This window comes from Sturnira hondurensis, unplaced genomic scaffold (assembly GCF_014824575.4).
Source record: "Sturnira hondurensis isolate 20B ecotype Veracruz unplaced genomic scaffold, ASM1482457v3 Scaffold0014384, whole genome shotgun sequence".
Lineage (NCBI taxonomy): Eukaryota > Metazoa > Chordata > Mammalia > Chiroptera > Phyllostomidae > Sturnira > Sturnira hondurensis.
The window spans coordinates 35366916-35393913 of record NW_028087015.1 but is presented as its reverse complement, the minus strand read 5'-3'; the positions used below and the strand labels follow the sequence as shown (position 1 = coordinate 35393913).

Below are 26998 nucleotides of genomic sequence, written 5' to 3'. Positions count from 1 at the left end.
TCACTTCATTTTTAAGTGAGCTCCCCGAGCTCCCCGAGCTGGCGGGCCAACTGCATCCACATTTCACCCAGGCTGGCGCTCTTTGAGGACAGCAGTGGTCCTGGGTCAGGGGGTGGACACCCAGCTTGCCAGATAGTGAGAGGGCCCCATGTGGGCCCCAGACCATGTGTGGGCAAGAACAGAGCAACACTCAATTCCTGGTTTGTTTGTTTGTTTGTTTTTGCTCTTGTTAACTAACACTTTGCATCCTGAGTTCTATTCCGTGATTTCCTCCTAGCGGCTTACTGTAGTTAATCTCTCAGAGTGAGCCCTGATGGCCTCCCTCCCTGTCTCATGGCCCACAGCATTCACGTATTACCGCCACCACTCGGTCTCAGAAGCACAACCTCCCAGGACCTGCAGCAAAAGGAGAGGACCCCAGACACGGCTTCAGGGGAAGAAGTTAGGTTTGCCCAAGCACTTCTGTGCAAAGTGCCCACGCTGCTGTTTCTTAAAGACCTGGATTGAAAGGATCAGGCACAAAGCTTATCAGGTCCAGTTTCACTAACAGCATCTTTGAAGAATATAAATAAATATGTGACTGAGTCCAAAGGGGCTTCGCACTTTGGACTGTTTCAAATGGCTAGGGCTGCAGCTCAAAGAGTCTCCAGACCTCGTCTACAGAAAACGTGTGTTTGTCAGAGTTGACACGAGCCCCTTCTCTCTCCCTCTGGGGCAGAGGTGAGGGATCGCAGGAAAAAAGCAACTGGGAGGAAGAACAAACCAGAAAAGGGAGGAGTCAGAGCTCATTCTTTTCTCAAATCCCAATAGGATCTATTGTTGAAGCTGTATTTTAAATGCTCCACCTCAGATTTCAAGCCATTGCACAGATGTCCCTCAGAAAGCCCAGAGCCCAACTGCAGACCCGTCCTCGCTTCCACGGACAGAGTCGGGGGCTGAAGACAGTGCTCAACAGCCCCAGCCCCCCGGCCCCAAACGGGAGGTCCCTGTGAGACATTCCATAGCAGACCAAGAAGAATTCTAATCTTGCCAAAGAACAATTTACCAAAGAAATTGCCAAAGAACAACTTTCTCTAAAAATTAAGGAGATGATATAAAGAGAATAGGTTACAAAATTGAGTACAAGCATCGGGCTCAGTGCTGACAAAGTGGCAAAGACGGCAGGGGGTCCCCACCCTCACAGATCTCACAGTCAACCTGTCATAATTTAGAATATTTAGGTGTCATTTATATAATTAATTATAGAAATTATATCATTGAAATAAAATTTTATACAAAACATAGTATCACATAAAGTCATATTAAAATTTGTTAGTGATTAGAAAATATTTAATAATATAACAGAAATAGTAATATATAAAATAAAAAATATAAATTTGCTTTTGTTCTTTTTAAAGATATTTTATTTATTTATCGTTAGAGGGGAAGAGAAGGAGAGGGAGAGAAATGTCAATGTATGGTTGCCTCTCGTGCGTCCCCTGCTGGGAACTGGCCTGCAACCCAGGCACGTGCCCTGACTGGGAATCGAACCTCGATCCTTTGGTTCACAGGCCTGTGCTCAATCCACTGAGCTACACCAGCCAGGGCTAAATTTGTTTTTTTAATGATATTTATTATTTGAAGAATGTTTGAAGAAGCACAGGCTAGTTCAGAAGCTTCTAAAAGAGGAACTGGACTAACCCTCATGCATTATTGGTGGGAATGCAGACTGGTGCAGCCACTGTTAGGAACAGTATGGAGGTTCTTCAAAAAATTAAAAATGGAACTGCCTTATGAGCCAGCGCTCCCACTTCTGGGAACAGAGCCAAAGAAACCTGAAACACTAATTCAAAAGAATATATGCACCCCTATGTTCATCACAGTGTTATTTAAAGCCGTGGTACATTTACACAATGGAATATTACTCAGCCATAAAAAAGAACAAAATCTTATTTGCAACACCATGGATGGACCTAGATGGTATTATGCTCAGTGAAATAAGTCAGACAGAGAAAGACAAATGCCACGTGATTTCCCTTATATGTGGAATCTAAAGAACAATATACATGAACAAAAGTAGAAACAGACTCATAGACACAGAGAACAGACTGGTGGTAGCCAGAGGGGAGGAGGCGTGGGGCTGAGTGGAAAAGGTGAAGGGATTGAGAAGCACAGATTGGCAGTTACAAAGCAGTCATGAGTATACAAAGCAGAGCACAGGGAACAGAGTCAATAATATTGTAATTACCACGCACGGTGCCAGGTGGGTACTGAAAATATCAGAGGGGACACTTGGTAAAGTATATGGTTATCTAACCACTATGCTGTACACTGGAAACTAGTACAAAATAATACTGACTGTAAACTGCAATGGAAAAATTACTTAAAAATTAAAAAATGAAAATAAAAGAGGGACTGGCCTGCTTTGGCAGTGTACACATACAGGCAAGGTTTTGCTAGGAAGTATCAGGGGCTGGAGGTCCAGCAGAAGGCAGCTGGGCTTGGTGGGGTAGGGGGTGTGGGGCTCAGATTTGAGTGGGGAGAGACTGGCTGCAGGCAGAAATTCAGGCTGCACTCAAGGCCCTGGGCCAGGAGGTTCCGACGGGAAGTCTCTGGACTACACAGTGAGTGTTCCCCCAGAACTGCTGTCCACCTGGAACCTCAGAATGCTCCCTTACTTTGAAATAGGGTCTTTGCCCATGTAACAGGTTAGGGATTGAGATGAGTTCCTGCTGGATGTGGGGGGGCCCTAAATCCAATGCCAGTATCCTTCTAGGAGACAGAAAAGAACAGAGACCCAGAGAAGAAGGTGAGGCGGAGAGGAAGGTGGAGATCAGAGTGACGCACCCATAGGACAAGAAATGCTGGGGTTCCCCACAACAAGCTGAGACAGGAACCGGACGCCTCGCCCCCTGCCTCCAGAAGGAACCGGCTCTGCCTGCGACTTGATTTCAGACTCCGGGGCCCTGAGAAAACACATTTCTGCTGTTTTAGGCCATCAAATTTGCGCTACTCTGCATAAACGGCAGCCCCAGAAAATGAAGACAGACTCCTTCCCCTCCTCTGGCTCTTCAAAGACTTTTTGACTCTTGAACTTCTTTCACAATAAGATGCAATCTTGTAAAACCTCCAAGACCTGCCTAACATTATTTAATGATGTTTTGCATGGTCATGTAGCCAAGTGATTTTTAAATAAATATATCATATTGATGGGCTGTCAAAACACTTTAAAACTCCTTTTAATACAATATTTAAAACTATCAAGATGAATTTCCCAGTTTCACAAGTGATACACGCTGTTTCACTTACTATTAATCTGTAAGAACAAAGATGATTTACTGACTCGTGTCATTTAAAATATTTAATAATACGCATCATTTAAAAATATTTAAAATATATATTTTAAAATAGAGAGATAAATTACCTTGTGATACCTATGGAATTAAGAATAGAGGGGGAAAAAAACCCTGCCGTTTTCATTCTTGGATGTTAACAATTTGGGGGTTTGGATCATAGAAAATGTCCTGCTGTGTTTTTTAAAAGTATGATGTTTGGAATCGAGATGACAAGATGAGAGATTTTGCTTCCCCTCGAACAACACATTGCAGGGGTGAATACGCAGTCTTTGCTACATCACATTGCAGGGATGAACACGTAGTCTTCGCTACATTGGCTGGAATGAGACACAGCTGTCACATACGAACTTCATTAGATGAGTGGAACTTAAAGATCTGGTGAAGACCATCTTGAGGAGACCAGTCACTGTCATGTTCCTCATTGGTGGCAATCACCGGTGTCCCTATGCCTCTTGTCTTTCGTGACTCATTGAAGGCACAGCAAACAGGGATATTACCAGGCAGGGAAAGTGATTTCAGGACCACACAACGGGCAAAGCCACTGTGGTGGTCTCTGAGTCATGAGAACACGGGCTGTTTCCCCTTGTTCAGTACCTGCTTTGACATTCTCAAACCACTTGGGAGGGAAAATGTTTAAGCAATTATCTTGGTTTCTGATTTCCAGCACTACATTTGAAGTCTACTCCAGGACCACCTTTAACAACAAAGGTGTGCCATGAACCAGGAGCCCCTTTGCCAGCTGCGGGTAACTCACCGGTCTGTGATGTGCGACCTCCTGCCTGCGGGTGGGAGCTTGTGGACCCTGGGCTTCACACAGCTGGAACCACTGGGTGGTGACTTCCCCCTGGGTGGGAGCCAATGGGCATTAACTGTGCTGTCATTTCAGCCTCTCTTCTCACTAAACACACTTCAGAGGATTTTTTAAAAGCAAACAAACCCAAGAAAGACGTCAATGTGTATTACCCATGTTTCGCACAGGTTTCTAAAGGGCCCGAAACACTGGAACAAACTCAGTTTTCCTCTTTGTACTTCCTCCTACCATCTGACAGGTGACCGGAGCTCATGTTCTAACTTGGCAGGAGTGCCCTCCTTTTCCTGTAGCGCTACAGGCGGACCGCCGCGTTGTCAGCCCACGCGGGCGGACATGCTCCATGACAGAATGCAAGTCTCCTAAAGAGACGAACAAGCAAAATGAAGCGGAAAGAAACTCAGAGATTCAGAGAACAAACGGATGGTTGCTGGAACAGAGAGGAGTAGAGAAAGGGGTGGGACAGAGGAAGGAAGTTAAGAAGTACAAACTTCCACTCATAAAATGTCTCATGGGGGTGTAATGTACAGCACAGGAAATCAAGTTAATGACATCCTAATAACTATGTACGGTGACAGATGGTTACTACATTGACTGTATACCTTAGGCAGTCAAATGTGGAATCCCTATGTTGTGCACCTCAAATTAATAGCACACTGGGTGTCAATTATAACTAAAAACAAGTAAACAGAAAGAGACAGGCCACTTGCATCACTCAGACCTCATCTAGATGCATTCGTGAAGGGAGGAGTCCCGACTCGAATCTTCTTTAAGACGTGACCACATTTCTCACCAGCACCTTCATTTAGCAGGGCGGTTTTCCCTGTTTGCTACTCCAAACGCCACTGTATATGGATGTTCAGCCTCATATGTAGGGGAAAGTGGGGGAAAGGTCAAGAGCATCGTGTTCAGCCAAGTGTTTCCGTGGAGGGATACAAGACCGACCTCGTAACTGCTGGGGTTGTTACACACTAGCCAGGATGGTTCAGCACCCTCCTTTACTGTTATTAACACTACCTTGCTTTGGTACAAGTCTTCGCAACTTACGAGAGTCACTACGAGCAGTCTGGTTACGATCTGACCACCACGAACTCGGGAGGTGGGTAAGGAAGATGTGACCGGCTCCACTGTCTGGGTGATAAAATTTAGGAATGGAGATGAAGGAGCTTCACAGACCCCTTCTGGCTGCCTGGTCTAGAGCCCCTCCCCCTCCCTCTGCACAGAGGGACAGGAGATGGCAAAGTGCCGCTTTAGGAGCCAGCAGAACTCTGGCCAGGAAGACCTCCCAGAATTCTCCCTGTGCTGCAGGAAGGGTGTGATGTGCACTGGGGAGTGGGTGGGGTTATGGTAGATCTCGCAGCTTATTGGATAAAACACAGGTTTTGGAGTCCAGCAGACCTGGGTTTGAATCCAGGTTCTGTCACTTATCAGTTGTGTGACCTTAAAATCAGTGATGTATTTCTTCTTTTTTCTGCCCTAGTTTCCTCATCTGAAATGGATTACTATGAGAATTAATGATATTTAGATGTAAAGCATGAAGTGTATAAATGTTCACAATGACTACATCCAAGCCGCCTGGGTTACCTGTAGAGTCAACTGAGTACATATAAAAATCCCCCCTGGTGAGGGGAAGGCATTAAAGCCCACCTGGTGAGCAACTGGATGCCAGCCCCGAGGCCCTGGCCCACGTGCTCAGGGAGAGTTGACTCCACTGTGGCCCCAAGAGGGACCCTTGCTCACCCTCGGAGCAAGTCAACCTTCAACCTGGCCCCCTACCACAGTGCGTGCGAGCCACCTGAGTGCAGAGCACGAGCTCAGCCAGGAAGGGGGCTGTTTCAAAGGAGCAAGAGGACAGGGAGAGTCGCTGGAATCATCTGTCTACCAGCGTGGGGCTCCCTGATCCACCTCTTCCTGACCTCTGGAGAGGCAGGTCCCCTCTGGAGGTTCTGCAGAGCACAGATCCCAGACTCTCTCCAGAGACTGGCCATGGGCTGATCACACGCCACTGGACACCGGATGCTGAAGCTTCTACAGCCTGGTCCCTAGGGGTTTTCACAGGACAGCACGTTGGCCAACAAGACCATGTGTACAACAAGACCTGCTCCGTAGATGGAGCGGGCTGCTGGCCCTTCCTCTGTGTCTCCTCCCTGCCTCCCTGGGCCCTCCTCCAGAGTGCAGCGTGTTCCTAGGCACACTGTGCGTCAGCCGTCACTACGCATTTCACAACTGAACCGAATGTGATTTTCCAAACACACGAGAATCTCACAAAAAAACACGCATTTAGACAGGAAGCTGGATTTTCTAAATGTGAATCACTGTAAGTGAGGGAAGGGGGTTTAAAGCAATACCTACTATAAGTTATATGTGTGTTTGCCACGGTCCACACACTGTGGTAAGCACATCAATAAAATCATGCAATTCATAAATACCTTCTTTTCCCCTTTTTTACTGAATGTACTGGGGTGACATTGGTTAAAAAAATTATAGGTTTCAGTGTACAATTCTATTAACACATCGTCTGTATCGTGTATTCACCACCTGATGTGTGAATACATTTTCATGGAGAACTTGCATGGTAAAAAGTATATGGAGTAAAAAGTGACAATCGCACCTTCATACAACCCTCAGAAGCAACTCCCGCGACTTGACTTTCAAGTTAGGTCTTTTTTGTCTGTGTGTCATCACCCATGGGTTCAGCCCATTTTCTCCTCCTTTTTGACTTCCTGAATTTATGGTCTTGGTGGCTTCCCCTCCCCGGATAATATTCTGTTTTCTTTCAATACTTGCACAGATTTCAGTTTTGTTTAGCTCTTTATCCCACCTGGAATCTATTTATGTATTCAAAGGCAGAACCTAACTTTATACTCGTCTCTAAATAGTTTTCGCTAACTATTTCAATAAAATTCACTAAAAGACTCATTTATCCTTCCATTAAAATGCCTCCTTTCATACACCAAATTGGGCCTCTTTCGGATTCCCTACTCTGTTCCACTGGTCAATTTGTCAATTCCTGCGGCATACCATTTGAATTACTACAGCTTTGAAGTATAGTTTGCTAGATGGTAAACAATGCCCCTAACTGCTCTTATTTTTTCAAAAATTTCTGAGCTATATTTACTCACTTTTCTACCTTTTAGATGAGGTTCAGTTTACCTGTTCAAGGTTCCAAAATAACTTTCTTCCAGATTTTGATGGAAATTACATTTATTTAATAGATAAGGAAAGGAGGATAGCAGAACCTAATACCCTTAAAGGACTGTCTGTAGAGCCCATTTGCTAGGTGCAGACATCCTGGTTATGATACAGTAAGTTAACATTGCCCCTATTAAAAAGCAAACAACCAATTCACCTGGCCAGCACTAGTGGTTAGCTTTGACTCTTCAGAGAAAATCTCAATGCTGTAATCAGTACCCCACAAGTTTTCAATTGAGGGTATGAAATCTAAGAAGATTTTCTTTAAAAGTTCTTTCTTACCAAATCATAAATCAAAGGTATACAGAGGTTATAAATTCAGACATTCCTATCACATAATTATTTCAAATCACCCTCTCCTCCATTCTAACCTGAATTTCAGAGTGCAGTGTTTATGATATAACTATAGATCTCTTGGCACAGCTATCAAAAAACTATTACTGTAGACATTTAGTGGAACGTGTCCAATTTTAAACTAAAAACAGTTCTTTAAGAAAGAGTTTAAAATTCTGGCATCCTAGTTCATGTAATAATTACAATTCAGTAAAGAAATCATAATATTAAGACAGTGACAGAGTTCCTTTAGAGATGCTTGATCAAATTTTTCCTTAAAAAGAAAAAAACCAAAAAAACAAGAAAGGTTTAAACTTGTTTCAAAGTGCAGTAAGAGAGAGACACGAGACCTATACTCAAAATAGACAAAAATCTGGTGCTGGTGCCTATGGGCAAAGGAAAAGAAAGCATACATATTCTGTTAAAGACTCTCCATTTCATGTATTTCCTGTACCTCAGGAGACAGAAAGACAGCAACTCAGCATGAATGAAGTGCAGGGGTCGCACGCGAGAGCGCTGACTTCTCCGTGCACTCTTTCCCGCGGCATTACACAGACCTCTGCCTGATGTCACAGCCCATTCACGGCGTGAGTGGACTAAGCAACGGTGGCACATGGGTGCAATGGAGGGCTGGTCACCAGGGGAAAGGAAAGGACTACTGATGCATGTAGTAGCATGGAAGAACCTCAAGTGCATTCCAGTGTCAGACTGGAATGGCCACATGCAATGTGAGTCCATTTACATGACCTTCTGGGAGAGGCTGGGGGTGCAGGGAGGGTCTGACTACAAAAGAGTACTTTTCGGGTGGTTGAACGGTTCGTCATCCTGAGTGTGGTGGTAATTCACATGACCTGTGTTTGTCAGAATTTATAGACTGATACAACGAGAAAGTCTTCCGTTAGTGTCTGCCTTACGTTAGCATAATGTTTCAATTTTGTACTTTCAGTATACTCCCTTTAATCCTTTCTTCTGAAACTGAGGAAAATTTATTGTGCTAAAGAGCGTTAGCAAATTACACTTCCATAAACTTATCATCATCATCATATAACTAAAAAAAAAAAGGCTGTTGCAAACCACGCCCTCACTGTCTTCCCACACCTTTCTCCATCCACCAATAGCAAGTCGGCTATTTACTTGCTTATGGAGGAAGGGACCATTGAATGGAAGTAAAGTGTATAAAACGGTCTACCTTGCAGGTTTGAGCTCTTCATTTTCCTGGCCAGGGGAACGCACCTTCTCAGGCCTTCCACAGAGCTACGTGGACACTCCCCAAGGCAAAGCAAGTTCACAGCACTGAGGGCTGCCATCCGGATGCTGGTCCTGGGCTCCTGGATCAGAATCTGATCCTGTGGGACACTTTAAGCAAATCCACACAGCTTTGGTCCAAACCTCTGGGTGTTCACAGACAGTCAACTTAATCCCATGAGGGAACCAGCGAAAGGCACGGCAACGTTTGACCGCATTAGTCGTAGGCCCACAGCAAAGGAGGTGATAATCCAGTTTCGGCTGAGATTGTGTGTAGAGTCTGATTCAGTGCAGGCACCAGCATTCAAAACTGGCAATTCTGTTTTACGAGGAGCAGCTGACGAGACTAAGGGGGCTACCCCGGAGAAGACAGCAAGGAAGGGAGAGGGTAGGAGGGACATAATGATTTTACACACACAGATACGGGAATGATTACATGGACAAAGGGGTAGACCACGTCATGGTGGCCCAGGTTACAGGATTAGTACCAGTGAGAAAAGTATTAAGTAGTGGAAGATGTTTGGCTGGATGAGTCAGAGCCGATAACTTTTAAACACCTAGTGTTATCCCAGGGCAAAAGGGCTGCCTTCTGAGGTGGGGAGGCCATTAGGGATGCTGCCTGCAGGGCTTCAGATTTCACGGAGGCTGGGTGAAAAGACTTACATGAACCAACAGTAAGCTGATGCCACTGACTGAGGCCAGGCCACACCCAGGCCAGGGTGGGGTGTCTGGGAAAGGCAGTCCAGGAGAGGAAAAGAAGGGAGAGGGAAGGATGTGGACATGCATCTCATTCAACGGAGGAGAAGGAGGAGACCAACTTCAACTCCTTTGGCCTGCACAGAGGGCAGGTGAACGTGTATGGCCATCTAGTGTCTGATGGTCCTGTGGGCGTGGGAGTCGCTCCCACGCAATGAGAGGTGGTGAGGAAGGGACACTTATTCTCTGTCCCCACTCCCAGGCACCGCCACTCCACTGGCACTTGACTTAGATCTGGCCCACGGGAGGCTCTTGCCTGGCTCTCTGGATCGTGAGAAGTGATGTGAAGACACGGGGACAGACACAGACTCGTCACAGGAGTCTGGTGATGGCTGTGGTGGCGTGCCGAGAAGTGGCGCCGCCTCTTGCCCGTTCTCTGGTGCTCAGACCTCACTTCCTTTGGCTCCTGTGAGCTACCCAGTATTCTGTTAGGGCATTTCCTGTCCACTCCAGTGAGCCAGAATTGTCTCTGCTGCTTGCCACTTCAAAGTCCCAACTGTTGGGATCACCCACAATGGGGAAGGGGGGGGTTTCAGAGCTATTTTACGTTGTCCTCATGTCATTCATAAGGATAAAAATCTTTAAAACTTACATAGCTCTTCATAGTGATTCTACACGGAGAACTTAATTTAAAAAAGAGAGAGAATATTAGGTTCTCTCTTGTACCTTTACCCCTGCCCTACCTGCCTCTGAGATTCTGAAATGCTACATGAAGGTTGGGAGAGGCAGTGGCGGTGTTGGTGGTAGAAGCTGGCATTTTGGGGGGGCGTTTTTTGACCCTAACATTTTCTAGGTAATTCTAATGCAGACTCTGAGTCTGGCATGTGGGTTTCTAAGCAAATGAAAATGACTTGAACCGCTTCACAAAATTTGTATTAGTTAAGTCTTTTCAACTTCCTCGGTGTCAGACCAAGTCGGACCAAGATACTGGGGTCTGCAGGGTGAATCTTAGCTCCAGCCCGGCTCCCTGTTAGCACATAGCTCCTCCCACCAAACCCAGAAGCCCTGTGCCACGCCCATGCCTCTGCTCTGCACTCTGGCCCTCTGGGAACACGCTTCTCATTCTCTCTACCTACGCAGATCCTACTCCTGCAATCAACATCCGATTTAAGGATGGCCCCTCCCACGATCTCTTTTCCATCCATCCCGGCCTAGGGTTTTTCATAGCATCACGTGATCTCAGAGTTAGGGGAGGGGTCTCTAGTAAACACACGCCATCTACATCATCTCATTAAATTACATATTTCTCTCATTAGAATTAATTTCTTATCGTTTATTTCAAATTTCATTGTAAATATTTACACCCTGTCTCTCCAATTCCGTAAGTTTTCCTTAAGCAAGTCTACAGACACATACTGGTGCTTGATATCATAGAGGTTAACTGTCATGGACTGAGTCTGCGTATTCATGAGCAGTGCCATTTGTGTGTGTGTGTGGGGGGGGCCAGGGGGTAAAGCTCTACCCATTCTAGGGACGTCTCTCTGTTGGAACAGCTGCAGAAACTTCCCAGATACTCAAATCTGCCTGTTTCTGCATCTAGTCTGGAACACGAGGTTGAAAACCCTGCCGTTCTCAAAACGATAAATCCCGAAGTATCTTCACTACTCAGAGCAGCAGGACGGACAGGAAGGGCAGTCCTTGCCCCTGACAAAAAACCGTCCTGTGACTTAGAGCGACTTGCATGTACCAACGCGCTCACCCAGAAGGTTCCTGGCTCTGGAACCCAGCTGGAAAGGGGCCAGGAAGGGCAGAGAGCACGAAATGACTCACGAATGGGCCATTAGAGCTACTTTAATCAGGAAACTCAGAGGTGATACATTTCCGTGGGAGTCCTAATCCGTCCTCCCCTCTCCCCCAAGGAAAGCCTTTCACTGGGTGACAATTGAACAAAGCGTTTCTTTTATCTGCAATTCTCAAAGCGATTCTCTTTGGCACCACTCAGCAGACATGTAAGATCTTCGGGGGCAATACAGTAGCACTGGTGATGAGAAGACCACCTTAAAATGATATCATTCTTTGTATCCCCCCCCCCCCAGAGCCCTTCATGTATGTTGTTTTGTTTGCTTTTCACAACAGCTTCATAGTGGAGGCGGCGCCGAGAGAATTACCCTAATTTTACAGACGGGGAAGCGGAGGCACTGAAGGATGAAGGGGTGTCGTGCACAGGCGGGGCCCCCTGTGCATTCTGGGGGCCCCAACTGTCCGCTCCGGAAGTTGAGCGTCAGGATGGCCGACGTCACTCATCTTTCAGGGCTAGAACTGGGGACAATGTTTGGGTTAAATGCAGTCCACATCCCACATTTACGGGCATTGGGTCACTAGTGGGACACCCCAGAAACAAGGTCCCGGAGGTGCAGCGAGTCTGTCCTGGGTGTGGTCTCCATACAGGAACCCAGATGACACCCTGATGCTGGTTCAGCCACAAAGCCTCAGTTTCCATAAAATGAGGGCTCTGAGTTGGAGAGAATGGGCGATGTATAGGGGTGGTTTTCAGACTTGGCTGATTATAGGACTGAGCTGGGGAGCCTTTTATTTGGAGAAGAAGAAAAGAGAGAATACTTCGTAAGATGACACACAATCATCACTCACAAGATTTAAGTGAAAAAGAAAAGTATAAATAAGAAACAGAAGAAGTCCCCAATCACCATGGCCCATTGGGGACAGGAGAGCAGTGATGCAAAAACATTCTGAAGCAGGTGGCCACCATCGGAGGGACTTCTCAAGGCCCTGGGCATGTCTTGCAAGGAAGACTCCAGACCCACCCCCAGAACCGGGCTGGGCGCCCTGTGGTCCATTTCACAAGATGCCTCCTGGAGGCCAGGGGTGTCAGTCACCGACGGGGAGTTTTCTTGAGGAGACTGGCATAAAATGGCACGTTTTTCAGAGAGAAATCTCCCAGTCACCAGGGGCCATCCGTGTGTCCTCAAAGCTGGGACTGTCACTCCTGGGGCTACAGGGAATTGGCTCCAAAAGTCGAAATAACAAGAAAGAGTTAAAAGAAGAAATAGTAAGAGAGAGTAGAAATAGTAGGAGTCACCCTGTAATAGCTGTGCACCTGCAGAAGTCTCACCTGCCCCATCCACACACACGCAGCTCCTCAGAGAGGACATGTGGACGGGCAGGTGGGCAAGGAGACCAGGGACACACCTGGATCCCGTCCCAGGCAACGGCTGAGGTTTCAGGCAAGAAGAGCCTGGAGGCGTGGGAGATGAAGCAGCACACCCAGTGGGTCACCATGGTGGAGGAGAGAAGCAGGGAGGAGAAAACGGGGTGGGGTGGGGGTAGTGAGAGTGCCCTTGGGGGAATCTAGTCCAGGTGACCCCAAGGCTTATGGGAACTCTGGCACGATTATTTGGCCATAGGCAAGAGAGAAAATGCCGAGTCTGGGTCCCTGGAAATTCCTTAAGGCTTATTCCATGTTAAGACCTTCTACTCAACCACCTCTCTCCTGAGAAAGAAGGCTGAGGTGGCAGAAACAAACAACAGATGAGGTGGGACCACATTTATTCACTGGAAGGAGCCTTCCTGCACCAGGAATTAATAAACCGAGTTTGGATGCCTGTCTCCCAGCACTTTGATTAGCATTGGTCCCCTGGCAGCTGATAACCCCTGGTGTTTGGGCAGAATTGCATTTCCGGACCTCTTAGGCCACCCTGTGAAGCCACCAGCTGGCCATGCGGCAGAAGTGGTTTGACCAAGCCAGCAGTGCACCTTCAGGAGACAGCAGGTCAGAACTGGGGACACTGGGGTTATTAAAGGAAGCTGCTTGGGCCTTGGAGGTCCCGTGACTTTTTCTCCTTTATACTCTCTGCCAAAGGACCTTTCTCCACTTTGCAAATGTGTACCAAAATCTTGCAGTGACACAAATGTGCATCATCTAATGACACACCTAATAAATCACCCTTGGGGAAAGGAGAAAGCCATGCCCAGTGCTCCTCAGAGGGAGCATATGGTCCCGGGCATGCACAGGGATCAGATGGGAAAGCCAACTGGCTGCAGGCAGGCAGCTGCCGTGTGCGCTGTGTGGCTCCCAGTGCACCTGGACCCTCTCAGGGCTGCAGCTGCAGCGGCTTCCTGGGCCAGGCATTCCCATGGTAGAGCCACCTGGGAGACACACATCTGCTACTATGCCCTTTACCTTGGCAGCCTCTCCCAGGCCTGAGCCTCCCCACATTTGCTCCAGCCAGGCAGTGCCTCTGGGCTCCAAAAGACAGAGCATAGGACACTTTGAAGCAGGTGAACTTTGCTTGTCCTCTGAGATTCTCCCACTTCCCCTCTCCCAGGACACGTCTTGCCACAAGTGTTACAATAATCGAGCTATTACCTGCAACTGAGATGAATTACAGTTACTGGAAGTGAATTTGGAAAACACTGGCCTCTGTTAGGGCCAGAGCCTGGCTACTCTGAATTTGTCAGAAATACAGAAATCTCAGGCCCTACTCCAGACCTACTGCATTAGACAGACTGCATTTTATCAGGATCCCCAGGTTAGAATAAACACTGTACTTAGTATTTTTCTCCCAGTAAATAAAGATTTTAATAAATATCAAGTTGGTAGTCTCTCAGATAGGTTTTCTTTCTTCCTTTTTGGTGGGTCAAACCATTTCCTTCTCTACTAGCTACTGCATTTGCCTTTTTTTGGCTTACGTCAGCTGGCTTCTACGTAAGTTCCTACTACAGAGCTAAGAACTTAGATGTTTAATAAGTATTCTGATCAGATGCTGTGGGTTGGGGTCTACATGTTTCTGAAAGAGTCATTCCAGGCTACATTCTGAATCGCATCACAATGAGTAACTAAAATAGTCCCATTTTGGAGGAAGCCGACTTCTCCATCTGCAGAGGCACTTCAACAAATGTGGATTTAATAAAATCACTGACACCGAGCCCCGAAACCTCCCCCAGCTCTGCCAGAGCCTGGGGCAGGCTCCCCATCTCTTGGATCATACGCATCTTTTCGGGGAAGTTTTCTTGCCAAGAGTAAGCAACACTTCCCACAGCCATGTCAGCTGTGGTTCCCAACGTAACATCCATTTTTAGAAAAAGCCAACATTGATTTGTCCCTGAATTTCAAAATTGTACCTTCAAGGCACCCACCCTGCCCTGCAGACTATTTTCTCCTCACACTCACCAAAGTGTCGTGAAAGGGAAACAGAACTGAGCGCGGCAGCCCTGGGGAGTTCATCTGACCCTCGGCTTGAACTCTCAGAGCAAAGTCGCTACTCCACCATGAGGCATTCCTCCGGGAAAAACGCATCGAGGGAACACGTCTGGGCCACGTGTTTACAAAAGAGGGGAGAGACCTACAACTCTGACACGGGGTGTTAAATAAAGATTTTTGCTCAAAAATGGCCATGTCCCAGGCCCATGTGAGCACAGCGAATTAATTTCAGCTTGTGATTCTTTCCCCTAATGCACAAATCATTCACACTCAGCTTTTGCTCACCTGGGTCTGCTCAACTGAAAAAAAAAAAAAAAGATTTCCGAACCTTGCATTCTGAAGAGGCTGGGAGGAGTTAGTTGCATTATCTTTATCTGGTTCTCTACCTGTCCTGGTCCAGGGGCTGGTCATCTAAGACACGACCCTAAAAAAGAAAATAAGATGGAAGCAGAGGAAACCTCACAGATCTGAGGGCCAACCTGTGGATAACAGGAGTCTATTACAGCACATCATACCAGAGTAAAACCGATTTTAAAAATCAGCACTGCATTATTCACTATCACTGGACCTAAAAAGGTGTCTGAGGATTCCGGGGCGGCGGAGGGGGGGGGGGGGGCAGNGGGGCGGCGGGGGGGGGGGGGGGGGCTCGGTGGGTTGGAGAGTCATTCTGTACACCAAAAGGCTGCGGATTTGATTTCGATTGCTGGTCAGCGAACACACTTAGGTTTGGGGTTCAGTCCCTGGTTGGGGAGCATACGGGAGGCAACTGATCGGTGTTTCTCCCTCTCTTCCTCTCTCTCTCTAAAATCAATAAATGTATCTCTGGGTGAGGACTAAAAAAAACTTAAAACAGTTGGCTGACTACATGTATGGGTTGAGAGCTCGGCTTCAAGACTTCTTAGTAGCAACACAGACCTTGCTACCGCAGACGAAAGAACCCACAGTAAAAATTAGAACTGATCAGTAAAAACTAGAACTTATCGCAAGGTTGCTCCCCATTCTGAAATCCCCATGGGAACAATGAAATTAATTAAGCCAACAGAAAACCATACAGATGACTAATGTTTTTCGTAGCGGAAGCTGGAAATAACCGACTCCACTCGCTTTTAAGGTGAGCAGTGAAATTGTTGTTGCTATAAGAGACTCCTTAAGAATGTCTAATTAGTTACAGACGTAAGAATGTCCGATGCCTCAGCATTATGAAAATGGCAGCGTGTTCACCACACAACGTTTGGTTGGGCCCCTGGGTGGGACCCCAATAAAGTCTCCACCGAGACTGGCTCCAGGCACATCGCTCAGACCCAGCGCTCCCTTTAATATTCCGCGACTCCCTCGCTGGAGGGAGAAGATGAAGCCAAGCAAGTTCCAGCCTGTAAGCAGGATTGTGCAAAGGGACTGCGCTCTACAAACCCACACTGCACCCTTCATTCCTGCCACCTTCTTCCCTGCAGTGCTTAGCGGCAGTTTTCTGTCTCCCATCCAGGACTTTATTGCTCCCTTGCCAAAACTGTCTTGCATCTGTTACAATAAAATACCTGTGATGTTTTCCAAAGCCAGCAGCTTAGTGCCAACTGCCAACCCTCCACCCGACAGGCAACCGTCTGGGAACTGAAGTCAAAAAGCCTTGCAGGGTGAAGTCAAAGGGAGGTTCCTTGGAAGACAGACCCTCCTCTTGCTGGCAGAGCCAGGCAGCAGGGAAAAAGAAAAAAACACTTTTGACAAAGGGTCAGAAACAGCAGCAAAAGACAAAATTAAAGGGCTGCCGTCCCATCAAGATGCACGCTTTTCAAATGAGGGTCAAGGGCGGTGCCTTTGACTTTCCCTCCCACTCCCGCCACCTGGGGCACTTCCGGTTGTGTTCTTCGGGTGGGAATTCTAAATTGTTCACCGCAGGACCACTTTTTTGGAGGGGTAGGGAGGGGAGCTTGTTAAATAGTTTCAGTTTTTATTAAAAGGGCAAGGCTGGGGGAAGTGTGACGTATAAACAGAAGGCCATCGTATCTCCTCCTTAAGGGGGCGCCTGCGACAGCTGTTTCGCCCCACGGTCTGGGGAGTCTCGCCGGAACGGAGAGAGGCCTTGGAACTGAATTCATTCTCAAGGGTCACTCTGGTCCTTCCTCAGACTTGCCCTACTCTGCCGATTTCCAACTTGGTTTCTATCTTCTTATTCAGGAAGAAAATTAGTGTAGAAACTAGAAAGGGGAAAAAGATGGTCCATGTGTATCTCGCTTTAAGCCAACCTGACAGCCTCCCAAATCTTGAAATTAGAAAAACTACAAACTACGGGGTGATCTTTCTCTTTTACCAAGAGTCACTTTGGGTCCCTGTACGTCTGGTGTCCACTGGTGCATGTGAAACATGGTTGGACTGCTTCTTCAGGAGCGGATGATAAAATGGAGGGCAGACCCAGAGTCCCAGGTCACTGCTGTCATGGTCTGACTCACCACAGAGGGCCCTTGGGTATGAGCCACGGCCATGCACCCGGGTTGTGCCCTCCGGAGGCCATCGGCAGAGTCACAGAGTGGTAGCGTGTGTCCACACCCATGCACACCTGGATTTAACAAACCAAGGCAACATGGGGCAGATGTGCCCACAGGGGCAGCAGAGCCATCAGAAGTTCTCCGTGCGGGGCACACTCCATCTCCTGCTAGCGCGTGTCAACGGACGAGCAATGCTCCCATCAGGTTCCCTGGCCACCAAGGAAGACAGAGTCCAGTGGGGGCCTTCTGTGTGAGAGAGATTTTGTGCAGCACCCCCTGGACCCTACTGCAGGAAATGCATAGAAATCATGTCTGGAAGCAAGAGGGGGCGTCGCCCATAGACGTTCTTAAGAGGGACAGAAATAATGGGTCCTCTTTCATGAACATTCTTGCAAGTTTTCGCATTCAGAATAACTTCTTTTTGCCCAGCTGTTCCTCCCCTCCAGGTTTACACGCTTTCACACACGTATGTATGCTAGCTCAGTCTTTTATCCCATGTACCATCAGGAAAAAGGTGAGAAAAGACGTCAGATTCCAGCCCTGCTTGGAAAGTCAAAGGGAGGGGGAAGATGCTTCAACTCTGAGCAGACACTTAGCCTTCCCAACAAACTACAAATAAGTGGGCTAGCTAAGGGCTGCTTGTGGCTTGTACCCTACTTTAGCACATGATCAGACTTTGCCTGCCTGGTTGTCTTGCCTCTTTATGAGCCAGCTTGGTCACACGGCTCTGAAGGGGAAGGGTCCCTCTTGCCACCCTGAGACAGGAGTGAGTTCTAGAGCTCTCGGGTGTGTGCTGCTGGCTCACACACAGAGGTTACTCTCCCTCTGATCGGGGCCTTCTGGGAACCCAGGGCCTGCCCCACTGAGTCTGGCTGCACAGCAGCGCCGCACCCTCTCGGGCACACTTGATAAATTCCTTCGAGTGCCATGATTCCTAACTGCCCCTCATGTGCGGAGTCCAGGCCCGTGGGCTTGGCTTCCAGTTGAGTTTCAGCAATTTTGGAAAAACAGGTTTCCAATGGTGTTTGAAATTCCAGTGCATACAGGAATAGCAGGTTGCTTAATCTCTAAACTCAGCCAACCACCTTTCTAAATACAGACAGAGGTGCTGCCTGGCTCACGTCGTGGATTCAAGGCCCCACCCCTGCTGCTCTGCCAGCCTGACTTCACGAGTGCATGGCCGCCATCTTGTTCTCCGGCTCCCGTGGGCCCCGCGCGGCACACGTTTCCATCCTGCCTCACGGGTTTTCACCTGTCAAACGGGGCCCCACCCCCATCCTTGTCTACTGACAGCAAATCATTTCCAAGTACAAGGTAGAGATGACGGAAATGTCCTGTAGAAAAAAACCCAAGTATGCCGGCCATTTTATTTTTCTTCTGAAACTACAATCTTTTTGTGAAAACTTTCTTGGGCCTCTGCGGTGGATGATAAGCTCCTTACAGAAGTCAGTCCCACGTCCAGGCTGGCAGTTTTGACACAAGAGCAAGGTCATCAGACTTTCCTCTTGCCTGATTAGAAATGACATTGACAAGGGAATACTGAGCTGGTCGAGAACAACACATTCAGGGTTAAGGCTGGAGGATCTACGGTGAGCTTTCTTAAGAGAGCAATAAAGAAACATTGTTCTAAATAGGAGAAATCAAGATATCCATAGCCACTTAACTGTCTAGCTCACTTTTTTTTTTATTACAGAAAACACTGCCCCAGCAAAGTGGCAACACCAAACGACACAGATTGTAGAAGTCTGGCAAAGCAGTCAGTCCTCAAGAGAGAGAAGGGAGGGAGTCATTTTTGCGTAAGTTCACAGAGTTTTGGTCCCCACCAGGTTCCTTCAACAGGGGACACAGTCCACATAGGTGAATCTCACAGGATCTGCATCAGCAGCTTCACTGACGAGGGGAGAGAGTGACGATCTAACCTCAGACCCAGCGTTCATTTCCCATTGTTTGGACCTTGCAGAAAATGTTCAACTTCCTAGCTCCTGAAGCTACCCTTTTGGAGGCAATAATGCCATTTAACACAGACTGAAAAACCAAAATCAGTTGCCAAAACAACGGCCCATTCAACCAAGGAAGGGCATCCATCCACTGGTCACACGGCTCACGGACGATGCTAAAGAGGGCCGGCAACTGTTTTCTCTAAGGGGGCAGGTAGTAAATACTTTAGGCCTGGCAGGCCCCATCTGGCTCTGTCCTGTATTCGTTTTTGTTTGTGTAATGTTTTAAATGTAAACTGTGTTAGCTCGAGAGACACACAGAAATAAGCTGGGGCGGCCTTGTCTTGGCCCGCAGGCACTGACCTCTGCGTTTTTCCAGAATGGGCCTTGGAAAGGCGCCTGCCCCCCCGCCCCGCCCCCCCCCCCCCAGCTCAGTGTCATCCATTGCAAACAGCCCCTGGGACAGACAAGTGTGGAGGGTGGGAGACAAAGGGAACAGGGGGACAGCAGGCAGGAGAGAACGAGTTTCCTTGAAGACCACAGGTGGTGCTATTTCCTTTCCCATGCATGTGGAAGGCTGAGGAGGCCGAGGGGAGATCAGCGATAAGGTACAGGCCTGCCTTGACTGAGCACAGGCATCTCCCAGCCCTTCAGGCCTAAAGTACAAAGCCACAGGATTTGGCCACCACAAGCAGGAGGCCAACAGCCAGCCAATGAGCAGCAAGCAACGCAGCTCGCACCTCTGCCTTCTCAGACACACCGCTGTGGGTGATCCGGCATTCTTCAAAGCTCAAGGCCAACAGCACCAGGACTCAGGCTGGCCTAGTTCACTGAAATCAAGTTCTCTACCCAATTCTGATGCTCCTGCCACTCTGACCACGCATGCCATTTCTGACCTACCCCACCTTGGCTCCATCTGGGTCATTAGGGGGCAAACCCATACCAAAGTACTCAGATGCTGATCAGAAGCAAGGCCTGGAAGTGGCTCAGAAACCCAGGCTTGAGGTGGTCTTCATCTGTCCTGCTTCCCTTATCATAAGCCCCTAGGATGGGGAGAATGGTCTGAGACTCAGCTACAACCATAGATAGGATCCGCAGATCAGTCCTTAAATTTTCCTTGCGTGTGGCTGCGATCCACGACTCTCCTTGTTTTTTCCTACTTCTGAGTATGAAAATGTCACAGCAGCCTGGCCGGGAGCTCAGTGGGTTAGAGTAGCATCCTGACACACCAAAGTCATGTGTTTGATCCCCGGTCAGGACACATGCAAGACGCAACTGACGAATGCGTAGTCAGTGGGACAACAAAATCAGCATTTCTCTGCCTCTCTCAAATTCAATCAATAAAAAAAAATTAAAAGAAAATGTCAACTGTGACCATTTCTAACTCTCTGCCCCTCATTCCCCCCACTCCCCTCCCATGACAAATTTTCAGGATCCACACCTCACTTTCACAGTACTCTCCACTTCCCTGACCTAGAAGCTGAGCAGAGGCAGCCTGCCTTAATGGAGAAAACATGAGTGCACTCGGGCTTCACCCTGGATCCCAGTCAGTTCTGGACATTTCACAGCTGTTATGCATCCACCTCCTTTGTTACAAAGCTAGCAAAAACTAGCCAGCACCTTGATGGCTCTGGAATAGGAACATGTAGCAACAGTCAAGCCTGAAGTCAATTTCTGGTCAACTACCTTCAAAGTATTTGTTCTAAAACAATGTCTGCAGTTCATCGATCATCTCCCAAATTTAAAGTCAGTTTTAACTTAAATACTGCATAATCTGGGGTGATTTTTTTAAAAGCAACCCCTGGGATATGACTGTCATTTGGCCATCAAACTAGTTACAACAACCAAAAAATCTCTTGCCTGGGCAGACAGCACGATTCAGGCTGAATCCGTTTCCTATCTCAGTATCATCTCCTCGTTTCTCACATTTCTTTTTTAAGTAAGCCTTTGGAAGACAAGGAAGTGGTGTTCAGAGAGACGGGGTGTCTCTCTTAGCTGCTCTGGTCTCCCCTCCTACCTGTTTTGTGAGCCGATCAGGTGAGCGTTCTCCTCTGTGCTTCACAGCCACTTGCCTAGGACAGACTCCAAAGTTTGTTGTGGTTCATTTTCCCTCTCCATTCAGTCCGTTCAAGTCCTGGGTTACTGACAATCCGCAAAAATGTGAGCCATGCCAGTATGTGCTCCGACATCCTGCAGCTTCCCATGCTATTCAGCTCAGGAGCTGACTGACTCCCTCTCTCCCTCTCTCTCTCCCCTTCCTGGCTTCACCTCCTGAGCTCGAGGGCCCCACCCACAGCACGCAGATCGTTTTTCATTTATGAGTGCATCCAGCTAAACTGTGTTTGTAAGAGAGCAAGCCAACCTTTGCCCTGTGAGTGTCTTGAAACCAGGCTGCTAAAAATGACTTCAATTTTCTGGAAGTATAGGGCGGACCAGTTGCAGGGGCAGGCAGCACAGAGCGGGCGGCAGTCAGATCCTGGCAGAAGTCACTCATGGCTTCCTCCTACCAGCACCTGATGGAGGTACCTCCTCCATCCGCAAAAGATGCCCACCTTGGGGATGGAGTCACGGTAGCTTCATTATACAGACATCTCCACAGCATGTCATGAACATCAAAAATGTACTGCCAAGCCCTGGCTGGTGTGGCTCAGTGGATTGAGTGCTGGCCTGCAAACCAAAGGGTTGCCAGTTCAATTCCCAGTAAGGGCACATGCCAGGGTTGCAGGTCAGGTCCCCAGTTGGGGATGTGTGAGGAGTAACTATACATTGGTGTTTCTCTCTCTCGAAATAAATAAAATCTTTAAGAAAAAATGTATCACCCAGGTGATAGTCAAGAAACTTTCCATCCAGCCACCTGACACTTCACAATGAATTAAATATTTTATTTCACACTTATTAAAGGGCCACGTTTCTTAATGCATTCTAATGAGAGTAACAATTGAGACTCTAATTTTAAAAAGAAGCCCACTGGTCCATAAGGGCTGCTTGTCACGACGACTCCAGCCAAATCCACCACCTCCCCATCCAAACGCCTTCCCATCTTGCGTCCCAGACCTCTACCAGTCAGGCAGGCTGCTGGCCAGCCCTTGGGGACACTGGCTGCTGCTAGGCTGTCAGCAGCTGCAGAGATGATGCGAGTTTTACTGTCTTCAGATTTTACCAGGAAACAGGATTTTTAAAAATAGGCTCCCCAAAACTAACACACATATACACGGTGACTTCTACTCTGTGTCAAACTCATCTCATTTTGCCATGGGAGCAAAAAGGGTCTTTCATGATCCATCGACCAGAGACACAGTCCCCCAAGCCCCAAGGCCTTCATGATAGATATGAAAATTCACACGATTTAAATGAGAACAGCATCTTGTTAAAAAACGGACAGTCCTTGAGCAGTTAGAGGTGTCGGGGGAGAAAGAAGAACAGTCTTTCCAAGGTCAAGCTTCTGAAAACCTGGAAGGACTGTTAGCTCTCAGGACTCACGTTTGTCTTTTTTAACCTACTCCTTTCTTTTAGAGTTTCATCCCATGTGGATTCTCCCCCACAACCAATCTGTATTGTCAGATGAAGGTCCCAATCAACATGGGAAGTTCTTTGGACTTGCAAAATTGTGTTTTAATTCTCCATGCATTAAAAAAAAAGAGATTTTAAGAGTTCTTATTTCATAATTAGATGGTTCAAATGTCTCCTAAAAGGAAATGCTATACACTTCCACACATGCTCTCAATGGCTTCTAGTCATCCCAACTTCTTACCACCATGTCCTTGGGGGGGCAGGCAGGGAAAAGGAAAGTTTTGTTTTGCTTTTTTTAAAACAGTTTCCCATTGGCCAGTTTAACAAATGAGAAAAAGTAAAGCAAGACACGAAGCCCCTAGCAGATACACAACGTCTCACTGGTGGGGCAGAGAGAAACCTGCTGGGCGATCAGCACCTGGTCTCCAAGCCCAATCCAGAAACCATGGACTGGTCCGAATTGTCACGTGCCGTCCAGGGTCTGAGACATGATCATGTGAGTGTCCTGGAAATTACTTGCCTAGTTTAGGGATGTGGACTTGTTCTGAGTGTAAGCTACGGAGAAGGAAGCCTGCTCTTCAATTTTTTTTAAAGAAGTGGGGCAAAAAGGGGGTTAAAACTTGCTTGGCCCATGACTAAACTAGTCTTAATCAGAAGTAAGATTTGCCCATGGAGTATTCTCCCCAGTGTTCGTCTGTGGCACCCGCCAAAAACCTGTGGTGGTGAAACCTGTTATTCTGCCTCTCGTTGTCCCATTCTCTCAGCAAAGGGTGAATAATGTATACCACGTGATTTTGCTTTAAGGGAAATTGCTGCACCATTTACTCACAAAACGAGCCACGCAGCACATACCAGAACGCAGTAGGTACACAAGCCACTGGAAACATCTAACCATGCAAGGTTTCGGGCAGATATGTTTTTGGTCAAGCCACCCGTGGTAGGAGTCCACAGCTCTGCTTTCTTGTCACCTTGGTTCCTGGGGACAGGAGATGACAGTGTCCTCCCCCTCTGTGACCTGGGAGGAACCATGAAGATGACTTAGCCCAACCTTCTCATTGTGGGGAAGTGGAAGCAGAGGCCCAGAGAGAAGTGCGAAAGCCAAGGTCAGCACGTGAGAGGAGGTACCGAGAGCAGAACTGAGACTTGATCTTCCCGATTCAAACTCGAGGCAGCACTAGGTGGACGTGACATAGATCTTCCTGTTCCAAGAACTACAGGCAGCGGCTCAGCCCTGGCCTAGGGACAGACACGCCTCAGTCTCTCCCAGGAGCAAAGGCAGAGGGGGACAAACAAAGTCAGCATCAGCAGGACAGGGAGCGGCTGAGTGATTCCAGCAACCCCCCTCCCCCTCCAGAGGGAGGAATCAACAATACCACAAAAGTCAACGGACACCTCTGGGTACCCACCAAAGAATGGGAAGCAGGGACACGGATGGCTGTTTGTACAACCATGTTCACAGCAACCCAATCTGTCCATGGACTGATGAGTGGCTATGAAAAATACAGTCTATATATACAACGGAATATTACTCAGCCTTAAAAGGGAAGGAAAGTCTACACATAGTACAACAGAGATAAACCTTGAAGACATTATATTAAGTGAAATAAACCAGCCACAAGAAGACAAACACTGCCTGACTCCATGTAGGTGAGGAACCAACCTAGAGTTGTCCTATTCGGAGAGAGACACAGTGCAATGGTGGTGGCTGGGGAGGGGGGCGTGGGCAGTTATTGTTTCCTGCAGACAGAGTTTGTTTTACAAGATGAAAAATGCTCTAAAGGTGGATGGGGGTGACGGTGGCACAACATCATTGGCAGGCTTAATGCCACGGTACTGCACACTTAACAATGGTTAACATGGGCTCTGACTGGTGTAGCTCAGTGGGCTGGGCATCATCCCGCAAAGCAGAAGGTCGGCAGTTCGATTCCTGGTCAGGGCACATGCCTGGTTTGTAGGTTTGGTCCCTGGTGAGGGCGTGTACGGATCAATGTTTTACACATCAATGTTTCTCTCCCTCTCTTTCCCTCTAAAAATAAATAAATAAAATATTTAGAAAAAATGGTAAATCTTATGTTGTATATGTATACACATATATTTTAAAGAGCCAATGAATTTCTTCTTTGTTTCCCTTTTGTCCAGTTCGACAGCTGTCACGCACCACATCACTGCAGCCACCCAGCACAGACGACCACCTGCCGTAGGACAACATTTGTAAGTGACTTGAGAACAACAGGAAGCACTGAAGTTTCCTTTTATCTTGTTCCCCATCTCATGGTCAAAAGTAACTCCCAGGAAGTTACGCGAGAGAACAAGGTGCTCAGTGTGTTTCCACGTGCTGCGGTGGGAGATGGTGATGGCAATGAGGATTGGAACGCCACGCGGCCCGGGGGAGCAGGGGGAGCCCTGGCCAGAGCAGACTCAGGGACGCGGCTCCCTTCCCGCTTCTGCGGCAACCCACGGCGCTCACAAACGCCCCTGAGGCAGCCCCGTGAGTCTGCGGTCCAGCGTGCCCCTTTATAAAGCTCTCAGCGCTCACCCATCCCTCACCTCACTGCAGTCCGGCAGCACAGGCTGGTGCCGTCATGCTTTTCTGTCCTTATATGTGCACAGAACTCTCTTTACTACTGAATTAGCCTGCGTGTCCCAGCTCTCTCACCAGACCTTCTCAGTCTCCATCCTCGACTTCCCTCCTTCCTCCTGGGAGACCAGGGTGAGACCTGGAGCGGCACCAGCATCTCACTCTCTCCCCTCCTCTTCTCTGTGTTTCCTCATCTGTATCCACAGCAATAACCACCAAGAAAGAGCCGCCACCTCTTCCACCTCCATCTCTGGAGCTCCAGCCCCAGACTCCGCCCCTCCTGCCCCACTCCAGGTAGCTGAAATGCAGCACGCCCTCTAATAAAACCCACTAGGCTCTCCCTCAAACCACCGCCTCCTCCTATAGTCCTCCCTTTAATTGATGTCAGTCCCCAGTCACTCAAGCCCAAGTAAGTCACCCTCGACTCCTCTCTTCCCTTCACCTCTGGTGGTTAGGTCCTGTCAACTCTACTTCGTAAACCTTTCACCTGTCCCCTCTCCTGTATTCTGTCACCTTTAGGGGCCCTGATTTCAAACGAGTCTCTCTCCCTGAGTTGTTTACCACTCCGATCTATCCTGAGACACCCGACAGCAAAGATATAACAACCGCCTGAAACGTTCTGACAATTTCTCATCGCCCAAAGGATAAAGCTCTCTGTCTGATACTGAAGACCACTCCTGATCCAGCCCCAACACCCACATCCCGAAACACACGGGCCACTGCTCTTTTTCACATAGTATCTATGCTCCCACTGCAGGGAAAGAGGGGCTTGTTACGGGCATCTAGTGGGAAGAGGCCAGAGATGCCGCTAAACACCCAACAATGCACAAGACAGCCCCCTGCAACAAAGAATAAGCCACACGGGTTCTCAGAGCACTTGACTCCACTGTATTTATTATTACCATGATGGCTTCCCATGCTAGGGATGCAACCACAAGTGTTGTTAGAATGCAGGAAGTGAAATGGATGTGAGAAGCAGTTAGGCAAAAGCAACAGAGGTATTGAGGACGGAGCTGACACGTCCTTCCAAAAGCATCCAGAGTCCAAACTCCCCCAAACCCTAAGCAGCAGACGGGTGGGTCTGCAGCTTCCAGGAGGCTCCTGAGCAGGGGTGGAAGGGCTGGCTCAACACTTACTACAAAGTGTCCTCTTGTATTTCCCTTCAGAGCCATGCACATTCCCAAGTTCTAGTACATAAATGGAAAGACAGAACGAAACTCTCTTGTCCAGACCCTTAATACAGTTTCAGTGTCCTTTTGAATTTTCATTCCCCAAAGGTTCTTTCTTTGTAATCTTTCTAATGACCTTACTCTGGCTTTTCCAAAACTGCACTCTACAAAGAGAAGAAGGACTCCAAGGCCAGATACATCTGACAAGTGTGACGGGTGCATCCAAATCTTATTTTGTCGAGCAGTCCCCATCCCTGCCTTTTTATAAGGTAGCGTATTCACAGGAAGCAGGTGCTGTGGGAGGACTTTCTGGAAACTCCTAGGCATTCTCCTTTGCCACCTGAATCAGCAGAGGGCGCTTTTTCGGTCTAAGTGTCCATTTGTGCAGGAAAGCGCCAGCTCCCCCTAACTCAGCTCCCTTGCCTCAGGCTGGAGCCCTTTGCTCCTCCTCACTGTTCTCAGCCACATGGCTTGTCTCCCTGCGTAAACAAAGGTGG

The 26998-nt window shown here is 48.0% G+C and overlaps 1 protein-coding gene across 5 annotated transcripts in view; it reads right to left on the bottom strand.

Moving 5' to 3' along the window:
• Positions 1-26998, bottom strand: part of PDZD2 (PDZ domain containing 2) — a 207869-nt gene that overhangs the window by 102098 nt on the left and 78773 nt on the right. The window contains exon 1 of one of the 5 annotated variants that reach the window (XM_037063125.1): positions 21262-21486. The exons of the other annotated variants lie outside the window; for them this stretch is intronic. The gene's annotated coding sequence lies outside the window, so the exon portion shown is untranslated. Of the gene's footprint in view, positions 1-21261; positions 21487-26998 lie in introns of those variants that run through there. 5 annotated transcript variants of the gene reach the window in all.